We start from the raw sequence: 13,024 nt of genomic DNA, 5'->3' as shown, positions 1-13,024 counted from the left end.
AAGTTGTGAAAAGTTTTTACTAATTTGTTTGACAGCTCTGAGATAGATAGCTGTGAGATAGATTTTGATAGCTGTGATCTAAGCATTTTTGGGTTCAATATCAAAAAAGAAAATTAGTTTTGACCAGTTTTGATTGAGACTATCAATTACTTTTCAACAGTCACTTACAATCCAAGTTGATGTCTTCAGATTGTTGGTTTTTCCAATGAACAATCCAAGAACCAGAATTTATTCAACTTACTATACAGTAGTATCAAAGAGATTAAAGTTTAATATCATCACATTTGGGAGGATCCAGCAAATGTTTGGCATCATTGCTTGATAACCAACCAGTTCTCAATCATTTTGGCTTGTGACGTAAGTTACATCACTATCAATACATGAGTTTTTGAGTGAACGTAGTTATTTTAACCCAACGCATAATCCTCTCCTAAACCTAACCATGTGGTCTCGGTGCCCTAACCTATCATAACAGTCCAAACTTTAGAATGTGTGAAGTATTATTGTATAGCATATTGTGCATTATGTATATTATGTATATGTATATTATTGCTGAAATGACCACAGAGCCATTCACATCCAACACTGATGTCAGAGGGGTAGATAGGGCATCATAATTTGAATCTTAAGACCACTCCAAACTGGTATTTAAAGGAGAACTTCGGTCGATTTCAACATGCAGCTTTATTGCTCAAGCTACCCTTGACTAGCCAGTACCAAAAACGCGAACACTTTTGGTCCACCTCTTGCAGGGCTCCTTGAATGGAGAGTTAGCATTGACAGCTAACAGCATGGGGTCAGAACTTTACACTGTGTTTTAAGCGTCTTAACATGCTCCAAATCTCACCCCAAAAGGTATGCAGCATGAGCAGACACCTAAGAACACAGCACTGTAGCGTTTATGACTCACAATGAATAAAAAAGTGGTTAAAACAGTGTGTTTGTGCAAGCAGCTACATACCGTTTGTTGACATCCATGTCGTAGACCAAACTAGTCGATCCGTTGAGCGTGCGCTTACTCCCTCACTGGCAACGACGGAAACTTGAATTTTGCAGACAGAAACGTATTCCAGCATTTTCGTTTTTCTATTCATAACGTACATGTTCATGTTACAGCCTGCCATGAGCCATTAGCCTTACAATAGCCTGTTATGAGTCCATTCGCTCTGCACCGAGAGCTAGCTTGTTTGCTCATGCTAATGGTTCTTGCAGAGAGCAGAGCAGAGAGTCCGTGATGATCGAAGCTGTTTCCGAAATAGTCACGATGGAGAGCTTGTCTGATGTCGAAGTGGAAGACATTGACGACGAACCTTTTGAATTCGACGGTAGTCCATATTTGTTCATACCAGAGTATACAGATGAGGAGTTACTAGCACTAGAGAACGAGAGAGCGGAGAGAGAGGCGCAGAGAGCGGCGGAACAGGCAGAGGCGGCTTCACGGCCAAGGACATCGGCGACCTGGTGGTGCTCTTGTGGATGTTGTGTCCAAATGGATACAGAAGAGGAAAGCCTATGCTGTAAGGAGTGGGACATCATACAGCCTACTGTGTCCCAGGGCAGCGCACAGTGTGTCACCCGCACAGAGTTCAAACGGAGTTTGCATGTCTATTTGAAGGACGACCAGCCACAATGGTGATGTTTTGGGGTTGTAGAGAGGCAAACGGTGGAAGCTTAAATTCTTATATTTCTTCATTCTGTTGCCACAATTGGGCATTGCACAAACTCGTACCATTTTCAGTAACTAGCGCTGCTTCGATCATCACGGACTCTCTGCTCTGCTCTCTGTAAGAACCATTAGCATGAGCAGACAAGTTAGGTCTCGGTGCAGATCAAATAGACTCATAACAGGCTATTGTAAGGCTAATGGCTCATGACAGGCTGTAACATGAACATGTACGTTATGAATAGAAAAACGAAAATGCTGGAATACGTTTCTGTCTGCAAAATTCAAGTTTCCGTCGCTGCCAGTGAGGGAGTAAGCGCACACTCGACGGGTCGACTAGATTGGTCTACGACATGGATGTCAACAAACGGTATGTAGCTGCTTGCACAAACACACTGTTTTAACCACTTTTTTATTCATTGTGAGTCATAAACGCTACAGTGCTGTGTGCTTAGGTGTCTGCTCATGCTGCATACCTTTTGGGGTGAGATTTGGAGCATGTTAAGATGCTTAAAACACAGTGTAAAGTTCTGACCCCATGCTGTTAGCTGTCAATGCTAACTCTCCGTTCAAGGAGCTCTGTTAGGGGTGGACCAAAAGTGTTCGCGTTTTCGGTACTGGCTAGTCAAGGGTAGCTTAAGCGATAAAGCTGCATGTTGAAATCGAACGAAGTTCTCCTTTAAGGAGCGTTGGTCTGTGACTGATTCAACCAAATACCTTTTTGTAATTGTTACAGTTAAGTTAATTTTAGTCTCCAGAAGAAGTTATTCATTAACTTCCAAGAAAAGTCTTAAAATCTAAAATAACATTCCTTTTTATGACTTAAACCATTAAGTTGATGAAAGCAGTTTTTTGTTCTTCTTATTTTTTGTCGTTCACCTATTTGATTATTGGACTAACCTTTGAAGAACCAGTTTAGATGTTAAGTGAATTCTCATCCATGTAGTAAATTCATGCTGCAGTAAATGACAGGAAGATTTCTCGTACTTGTGCTCTTCTTATTTCTGTGTGGGTTTTCAATATCAAACTGTTTTGTGTTATTGAAAACACAGTACACAATACCATTTGAAACGGGCCATGAGAGATGCTGTAGGGAGGGTTAAAGCATTAATGGTTCCACAAAAGTAAGGCCAAAATTAGTGGCCATTGTGGCGAGAGCATCCTGAGTCAGCAGTAGCCAATCACCATTCATAAACTCCTATGGTCTTTAATTCCAGTCTCCGTGGGACGGCCAGCCACAGCTCGGAGTTCATGCTTTAATACAGAAACGTTCCCTCCTCTCAGTGAGTTCAGTCATTTCACTGAGTTACTGATCTCTGTCTGGTTAAGCGCACGCACATTCACTTGTGTAACTTGGCCATCAGACATTTTCCGTCTCTGCCGATTTCTCATGAATGCCACAGTTACATGGTTTTTCCTCTTGGCTTGGAGTCCCTTCTGTCTGCTCTGCTAAAAATTACCACACAGTCACTCACACGTGTGCTCAGGATCTTGAGGCTGGAGTCAAATGTGTGGTGTTTTTAAATAGAGAGCCAGAATTATCCTGATATTAGTGTCATTTTAATGTCATCATCCCCTTTTTTGCCACTGTATGGCTACAACGATGGCAACAGAATACATCTGTATGCGTTTGTCACTAAAAGCTACAGCTTTCATATTTCACAGTCTTTCAATCCATTGAGTATTGCATCTGTAAAGTCTACTTTCTCACCCCCCGAAAAAATGTCTTCAATCACACGGATTTGGGAGTTATTTTGCTTTGATTTAGCCTGACAGTATGTGTATGTGAGCAGATTTCTGTTAAGTATCAGGAATTACTTTTAGAATTCAACCATTCATTTATATTGCCCAAACCAAACAATAGTGATTGATGCATCCCACCAGTGTGATGTTTAGTCGTCACAAAATGGCTGTAGCTGGTAATTGTGAGGACCGATTAATGCTTTTCTCTGCAACTGACGAAAAAAGAAGAAAAAAGCAAGTGACTGTTTTTCATGGATCAAGCTAAACAGCTTGCTAGCTCCGTAGGAAGATGACAAACCCATTCTTTTTTTCCCATGTACAAAGCTCTGCTCGGTAAACTTTCTACAACAATGGGCATAATTCCAGACTCATGTGAGAAGCTGAAGTAACTGGCGATGGCGGCAGTGAATCAGAGGGTTGTGTTGGTATAGTTTCATCATATGTGACTGATAGTGATAACTGGTAACAACCCCACAACTGCTACTAGGTTCTGGTTCTTCAAACCAGTTAGATAATCACACACCAAAACGCAAATACAGAAAGATCTTGCGTATTAATAAAAAATCGTTTTAAGTTTGGTCGAAAATGTCTGTCTCTTGCTGAACTCCATCATGCATAGGCAGCTCCAGGAAGCAGGGCTACTGTTCTCTGTCTGATTTACACACCTAAGGCCCTTCACAGTGTTATTGTTGAGACTGACAGATTGACCCCTTTGATAGAGTTCCACTGAGTGAGAGAAGACGGCGGTGTCTTCTGCCAGCACATTCCTGAAGACAGGAGTCATACCTCAATAACTCTACTTTTCTCACATGCAGGTCTAGCTCTCCTCTGACCCTGCTACTCTATTTTTTCTCCCAGCTAATGCTTGACAACATACCAACGCCATCTGTGTGTGTGCGAGCAGTTTCCCCCTGCTATTCACTATCTGTAGGGAATTTTTAACCTCATATAAATTCTCTTTTAAGAGCCTGGCTTTACAGCAGAAGTTGCTCTGTTTGAACCGTTTGCAGACTGTACTTTTTCAAAGGCTCTGTGCATGCAGGCCATTTAAAAAGGTTTTCCAGTGAAAGAGTAGAGGCCAGGAAACCTGATCTGGCTATTTCTGCTGCAAGCCAAAGGAGCACAAGGTATTATTTATTTAACTCAAGGACTCAGACTGGAGTGGGAGCTGCCAGTCTGAGGTGACCCAAGTGACTGTTTGCCTACGTCCTGTGCTCCCGGCCTCCCTAAGGAGAGGAAGTACAGTGTCTCTGCTGAACTTGACAACAAATCGTCTGGTGTCTGGACGACAGTTTCAGGTTCTTGGTAAGTGAGCAAATGCAGCAGATCAGAGCTGGTGGTTTGTCTACCAGCAGATGAAGCAGGCATTCCAACAAGACTACACTATAAAGGTAAAGTCATTTCTGCTCAGCGCTCCATCAGGGAGTGGAATGAGAGGGCTGTGTGCCTCGTGCAACTAAACAGTGTGGTCAGTCAGCTGTTGGCCAGCCGCTCTCTGACACCACCTCCTTCTGTACTGTAGCTGGTGAGGAGCCAAGCAGTATCTCAGGAGCTCCTCTGCTCCGCTGTTGCACAGCTGAGGCACACAGACAGGAGGCGGGAGGGTTTTTTCCAACATGGAGGCAAACAGAAGCGAGTCGAAGACGTGTGGTGAGTCTGATTGACCGGTGGTCAGCTTGACAGGCAAGAAAAGACAGATATTAGACATTAACTGGCTCATGCTCTAACATTACGCGACTGACTTTTTTATACTAGCAGAGAAAACCGCATACTGTGTTCTTTCATGCTTTATTTTGGGACATCTATCAGGGAGCCTGGCATCTGTGTTCAATCGATTACAAGGTCACTTTATTTCAGCTGCCATTCCTCAGCGATTTCACACTTGTGGTCTTAAGTATGTGAGAAATTCTTTTCATCCTGATCAGACTTGTCAAATCTGCGCTTCTTATGTAAAAGGTCATTAAACATGACTTGGTCTCTCTGCAGTGACAGACACAGCAGGTCTTGCACTAAGACAATACAAACCAGCTCGTCTATCTGTCACTATCTCCTCTTGCTTGTAGGAATTTCTCTTGCTTTTGGAGAATTTGAGCACAAAGAGGATAGCGTGGGCTTTGCAGAAGGTAGTGCTTTCATGTTACTCGTTTGACTGTCTGCCAGTAATGTAATTAGCTGTTATAAATATTTCAGTGCTGCAGTGTCTTATTTCCACCTGTAATTTGATTTGTTTACTCGTTCCTGGGCTCCCAGTTCTTTGTAGTGTGTTTATTTGTGTTTAGTTTACAGTAAATTGGGATAAATAGGAATCTCAGTCTCATATGCTGAAATTTCCCTTCTTTTTTTTGTACACATGTACAACACATAACCCCCAATATTGAACCTGGAGTCGGCTTTTATTCTGGCAGTATGAGAAGCCTAAGCAATAATGTTTCAGTTGGACAGAAATATAGTCTCCAATTATTGCTCTCAATACATGCTTGGATGGAATTGTGATGGATTTGAATGGCCATAATGATGAATAAATGTCACTGTAATAACTTACATGACACTTTAGCTCCGGCGTCTCCTGCACTCTCAGTCCTTTATAATCACTGTCAAGGTTCTATCATCGGCCCAGTCCGAGCATCAGTGGTGACCCGTGGCTGGTCAGTAATGACTAAACAGTAGCTGGGATAGTCAGGGACACGGCTGCCACCTGGGGTCCTCTGCCATCTTCTATGCATTTCAGTGAGGCCAGGCTCATCAAACATTAATGGCCACAGCAGCCCTGAGCGCTGATCACTCCGTCTCATCCGGCTACGCTCTGACCCCAGGCTGTCAGTGGTCCAGGGGGTACCTCCAGCCAGGCCCTGGCTGCCGTGTGAGCTGCATTGAAGCCTGAATTCACCCCTGACTTCACCCTGACTCTGATAACAGCAATATGCCACCTGCTTATGGCACTCTGATGGATTAGAGACACAGCAGTGCTCTCACAGGATCCTGCGACCACTTGAGCTATCTGCCATATTCTTCCAAAGTGCCAATTCCCAGTATGGCATCAGAAAGTCCATTATTTTCTCCTCAGGAAGTGTTCGCCTCCACCTTTGTACGTTCAGAAAGGGTTGCTAAATTCCACCTAACAGCTGGAAGTAGCGTTTACCAGATTGTGGCTCTGTGCATTCATAACTACCCCGAAACAAAACCTGTGTGGATTTCCACTGAAATGCAGTGTGCATGAGGGTTTCATTATTACGTCAGCACGGAACAGAGGAGGCACCACTGCAAACACCTGGCTCGTCATTTCCTTAAAACATCGCTGTTTGACACAAATCATTGCTCCAAACCATAAGCAAGTGGAGGGTTTGGTCAAGGAATCATAAAATGGTCTTTTTCTCATTTCCAAATGATTTAGACGGGCTCTGTCTTTAATTTAAGAACCAAACCGTATATGTATACCGTATATGTCACTATTTTATAATGATCCTTATTCTTCTTTCAACAGCTTTTGATAATTTGATCCAAGGTAAACATATAAAGGTCATTAGAAGTTTACTAAACATAACTAAGTTAAATTCATTTCTGGGAAATATTGTTTTTTCATTGCTGTAATGTTGTTTTTATAACAAACATAAACCAAAAACACTGCGGAATGAGTAACATGAGGAGGGTTTGTTACCTACTGCAAGACCAGCTCGATTGATATCACAACAGTGTTGTTGAGAATATGCAGCCCCATAGATTATTATGGGGGGTTTCTGGAACGCCTCCTGCTATTTGCTTACTACCTTAGGCCAAGCATTCTGGGAAAATATCCGTTATTGGCAGTATTTACTCTGGGTTTGTTTTTTCACTGTTTAATTGTAGCAGCCTGGAGCCTCAGTATACACATAAGCATTAATGTTCGTACCAGGGGATGAAAGGCATGTTGTGGGTGGTGATGGTACACTGTCAAACACATAGGATGCTGGTGTTCGCTGAACATCGTGCAGGTTTGTGAAAAAGCCCTTTAATAAGGTGTCAGCACAGTCATTGTAGTTCTTTATTTGCCCAACAAGTTATTACATCTTTGACCTCTTCTTTTCCACTCCTCCTCCTACTGTCCCACCTTCCTCCGGTGGAGCAGTCTTTCACCACTCCGCTCAGCTTCAGTTCTCTTCCTCTCTCCCTCGCCTCCTCCTCTTCTTCCTTTTTCATTATTCGTCAGCTGAAGACTGCAATCAATTAGTACGAGAGACGGCCCAATCAATTCTCGCTCATTTGCAATTCCTCCCCGTTAAACACTTTCCTTTATTACCAATGTCATAATTAATGCAGAGGAGATTGAGAACGCGGGAGGAGGGAGGCGGAGGAATCAGAAAAGGGAGGCTGGAGATGGCAGGGGAGGCATTTCTGTGTGTGTCTGTGTGAGTGTGTTTCTGTGTCAATCGTGTGTTTGCTCAGCACACACAACATCACCACTAATCACATATTCAGTGGGCGCTGCCTAATGTACGTTGTACATTAGCCTCTACAGTGAAGGAATAACTGGTAATAGAGTCTTTGCAGCTATGTCAGATATGGCTCACTCGCTGTGTTGTGAGTGTGAACCAGAAAAGTAAAGATGCTGGCAGTAAAACCAAAACAATGAACTAAAAGATGTTGTTAGAGCGAAGCAGAGCTCCAGAGTCAGGGGATAACGCCTTGTTTCCACATTGTTTTGTTTTGTACACGAAGTACGCCCCTAGTGTTCAGCACAAGGAAATGCATAGATGGATGGAAACATCACCACTAACAATGTGATGTGGAATGAGCTAATCTTCTTTTTCCATAGGCACACGGAACAAAAACAGGACTGTATAAGGCATGGTGACAAATGTATGGGGAAGCTGGCCTGCCAGAGGTTTTGTGAAATATTTTTGTTTTGCATTGTTTTGACACAGTTTTCTTTCGTCTCCGTTCAGTAATTAGGCCACGGACATACGCCCAAGCACCACCGCTAACGGTGTGGCGTGACAGAAGCTAATTTTCTCTGTTAGGGTTGGGGTTTATATGCATGGAGCATATCAAGACGAGGTTGGTGTGCAGGGTGTTTAGCCCGGTTTAATGAAAGATTTTGTTAAGAGTACACGCAGTATGAACCACTAATTCTTTGCATGCTCTCTATCCACCTTATCCATGATACCTTGCGCAACTTATGGGCACGACTTCCGGCGTGTCCTGTCACCTATCTGGAGCTGGCACTTTCCATGGTAATAAGGTGATAATCCTCTTTCTTAGAGCGACTGGTTCAGCATATTATTCATTTGAATTGCATACGGAGCTATGTGGAAACGAGTAACTCCTTTCACTAGGTACGCCAACTGTTTACTTTGTATGCCACCTATTTTAAAACACAGGTAGCATCCACAGTCCGTCTAAAAAAGAGGTAACTAATGATCGCCCCAGACCAAGTAACTTTCCCTCCTCTTGAATGGATTCAAATAATGAGATAAAAGAAGGGCTAAAGACAGTGAATTGACGCGGTAGATGTGAGTACACAGCTGTGTGGAAGCATGTTTTATGAGCAGTAGCATGAGATGGCAGTGTGACTGGGGGGCAGGTGGTAGGCTGCTGGTAATTACTGGGCAGTGCTGCTGCACAGTCAGTGGTCCCCACACACCAATCTGTCTTCTTCTGGCCCTAATGAAAAGCCTTTTTACTTCTGATTAGCTTTTAATGTCACTCTGTTGGCATGGGTGTGGTTTGGATATAACAGACTAGGGAACAGGCCGGTATGCAGATATAGATTTGTTTATTGATTGAACAACGATGCGATCTAGGCATAGATAATTGAGCTTGAGAGACTTGTATTTGCATGTTAATATAGGCCATTTTATGGGCGGGTTCGCTCTCCATTTCACCCGACAGATGTGTCTGTTTGATGGATTGTGCAGATAAAGTATTTGATGACACAGGAGAGGCGAAGCCTATTAGAAATTCATAGCAGATTATCCACACAACTGAAAAGATAATGGACATCAGGAACATAATGCCTGTCACTGGCATCCTCCACCGGTTACTGTGATATCTTTCGCTTTATTTTAACGGGACTGTGCCCTGCTCATTCTTCCTATCTCTTCAGTCTTGAAAAACAAAATTCCTCAAAGAGCTGCTAACAATCATATTGGCGTGTCTCTCCTGTATAACAGCAGCTTTCATCTGTTCCCCTCTATCAAGTCACGGCGATAAGAGTTGCTTGGTAGAAATGAGCTCTCATACTGTATCAATATGGTTTTCCTTTAAAGAAAGACTTTCTCCATCAAAACAATTCTTTGCCTTTTTTCAGTGATTTCTTTGCAGTTTCTCACAGTTTTACACTGTTTGACAAGAAAGCTATTGTAAATGTCAGCGAGCCTTCCAGGGGAGATTTCACCCCAGACAACACATATGAAAGATATTTCGCAACAACTAATGTTTTGAAGTATTCTTTTTGAAGCGGTCAAAAGCTCTAATATCTGACTGCACAGGCTTGTCATTTTGTCAGGGCCCACAGGAAGCCATGTTGAATTTTTTTCAGATTATCTGTTAGTGTGTTTAGTGATGCTCAGCGTGATCAGTGCTTTCTGACATGTGCTCTGTGAAATGTGATGCTCATAAAAACCAGCTTTCATTGTTGGTTACGGTTGGTTCTGTATGTTGGTCGAGCTGCAATGGCAGCATCTTCAGAGAGGGCAGGTAGGCTGAACAGAGACATGGCAGGTGAGTGCTAAAGCTAAAAGCAATCAATTTGGATTTTATTTCTGTAGTTCGGTTAAAATGATGTACTTGAGGTACTCTGTCTGCTGTATGATAAGAAAAAAATAATACCAAATTATTATTGATGTAGTTATTTTTGTAATCCAAACGCAGATGGTAAGCTGAAAGTGAGAGATCTCCTTCCTCAATTTGTTTTGGGATGAACCAAAATTAAAATGGTCTATCATCTGGATAGTTTTCCTTTTAATTTGTTTGATATATTTTCAAACAACATAATCTCTTAATGTTTTACTTTTCTGTTGTACATGGTTAAGACTGAATAGGTCGGTTGCCAATGACTCCTAGTCCACCAGCAGTGTTTTAGAAACTGGAACTCAAGACTGCCATGACATACATTTTCTTTACGAGTGTATATAAACTTGTAAATGATGTCTCCACAATGTAAAGTAACTCAAGTACATAACATAGTCTTTATAGAGACGTTATACTAAGTCACTGGACTTTCTCCTTTGCAATACAAAACAGACACAGACAACTGGAACAGCTTTTCCTGGTTAGGATGGGCTGTGCACAACCCAGCAAGGAGATGCCATTTTCAGATACCTAGATAGGAAATGGCCTCAAGTTGGAGGATGAAGATTGCTTTTTTTTCCAGCTTGCTTTCAGGAATTTGAGGACTTTGTAAATACCCACAGATATGCAGATTGATTTCCCAAATCACCAAGGTGACATATTCAAATTACGTGTTTTGTCTGACCAAAATCCAAATCCCAAAGACATTCAACTTACTGTCACAAAAGACAGAGATAATCAGCATTTAAAATGCTGCGGCTCTGTCATGTTTGGCCATTTTGCCCTAAAAATGGTAGCTATGAATAGGTTATCAAAGCAGTTGATGATTCATTTTATGTTGGTTTCCTTATCAATTAAACAAGTGATGTTTTAATCCTAGCTTTAAGGGTTGGGAAATAAAACTCTCTCAGAAAAAGAGATACTAGGTAAATGAAATGTTCACAGTTTGCATAATCTGGTTGAAAATCACTTGCATTTTAAGAGCTTGAAGATCCAGTCATCACTAAAGCATGTGTCATGCACGAGAGACACAAAACAACAATAGAAAAAAACAAAAGAAGAAACCCAAATAGAATGGAAAAATATGTCATTTTGACATTTGAGGTGTGCTGATTGATTCACGTCAATTTATAGTTTGACTAGAGACTAGAGTTTGACTGGAGTTTGCAAGAGAATTGATTGTCACATTAAATGTTTAATATAATAAAGTCAGTCTAACATTGAATCATGCGGTCAGTTATAATTGACTCATGTATGGGAACTCTAGCACAGAGTGGTTACGCAGCCTTCGTAACCGCGTGTGTGCACTGTGTGTCCCATGTGCACATGCGTACACATGACACTAGTTGTACTTAATCAACTAGCATTACATCGCTGGTAAGAATCCAGAATTGTAAAAGAAAACTGTGTGGAGCACTTGGCACGTGGATTTTTGACCCACTTGCCTGACATCAGTGTTCTATTCGCCTTTATACAAATTATTTGATTTATTAGCAGCTATCAAATAACGATGAAGACTAAAGTTGAATGTCATGTTTGATCTTTATTTAAGTAAATAAGATCGAGAGCAGTGTGTCATAGATGCAAGGCACAGACATTCTTACATATTGACATATTGAAAATGTGAGTGTGTGATTGGTGCTGTGCATGTGCAACTGTCAACAGAGATGAGAAAAGAAGTAAGACGGCTCTCTCCAAAGATACTTTATCATCAGCTCCTGATCCAGACTCACTTATTTTTGAGTATTTACATACACACAGTGAAATGATGTACAGTTTCTGCCAGCTAAAATGTGTGTTAAAATAACACGTTTTTAAATCCTATTTGCCACATTGTTGGCCCAATCAAAGTTGATCCAAAAAGTCTGGGTTAAAAAGCGATGGGCTAACTTGAAGGTTTTGTTTAAAACATGTCTGACCGTATGACTGCTTGTGTTATCGGATATCTTTTTTTGACAATGTGGTCGTATATCCAGATCTCAGCATTGAACTTGTGAGTACATTGTTATTATTACTAACAGAAAAGAAGGCATACCTCTGCAACAAGACCTAGGTTGTAATAAACCAGATTAATCCTTCAAGTGAGGCGTCATGCCTGGCCCGTGAGGTGGCACACAGCAGCCTGACAGCAGGATGTGGCCAACATCACTCTGCACAAGACGGTAAACACTCATTAAATACAACTCTGCCTGTGCACACAAACATCTGCCGTCTGTTTCCACGGTGAGTCAGTGAGACCCGATCTAGCACCTACTGTAGTCATCCACCGCTGTCATTGCTCAGAGTAGGCCCCGTGGCATGCCAGCTCTATGTGCAGCACGCTTCACTGCTCCCCATGCCGGCCATTCCTGGTGCCAGCACTAGCGCACACCTCTTGTTGAAGTAAAAGAGGGCTGCGATGTAATAGGGGCTGAGCTCTGGGTCCAGCACAGACTCTGCTGCTAGCACACATATGAGATAGCATATGCTTAAATGTTTTGACAAAAGCCCTGGCGTAGCAGGGATGAGGCTCTCGCCTTCTACCTACGGAGGCCGACATCACAGGCTTCAGGAAGGCAGGATTTCGCTGTGAGCGGTCCACCTCAGATTCTGGCTGCAGTACAGTGGCTGCCTCAGTCTGAACAGGGCACACAGAGGTATTCTTCTGAGGAAGCAGCATTTTTTTTTGATCAATGCCAGAGTGACTACATCAACCTGCTTTTTGTGAATCTCTCCTGATGCTGAAACGCATCTTTTTAGATGTGGCCATTATTAGCCTGAGCTGCTTTATTGTTTGTATGGAAAAACCTGGATTCAATTAGCGGATCCAGGAGGCCGCTCAAAGGATTGAGTTCATGAGAAGTTTTGTATCAA

At 42.2% G+C, this 13,024-nt stretch overlaps 1 protein-coding gene across 10 annotated transcripts in view; it reads left to right on the top strand.

Annotated features, from left to right (window-relative positions):
* iqsec1b (IQ motif and Sec7 domain ArfGEF 1b) overlaps window positions 1-13,024 on the top strand; it is a 233,083-nt gene that overhangs the window by 166,790 nt on the left and 53,269 nt on the right. Inside the window, exon 1 of one of the 10 annotated variants that reach the window (XM_030420314.1) lies at window positions 5,036-5,056. The exons of the other annotated variants lie outside the window; for them this stretch is intronic. The gene's annotated coding sequence lies outside the window, so the exon portion shown is untranslated. Of the gene's footprint in view, window positions 1-5,035; window positions 5,057-13,024 lie in introns of those variants that run through there. 10 annotated transcript variants of the gene reach the window in all.

Source organism: Sparus aurata, chromosome 6 (assembly GCF_900880675.1).
Source record: "Sparus aurata chromosome 6, fSpaAur1.1, whole genome shotgun sequence".
NCBI lineage: Eukaryota > Metazoa > Chordata > Actinopteri > Spariformes > Sparidae > Sparus > Sparus aurata.
The sequence above is the reverse complement of the archived record's forward strand: the minus strand, read 5'-3'. Positions and strand labels throughout refer to the sequence as shown.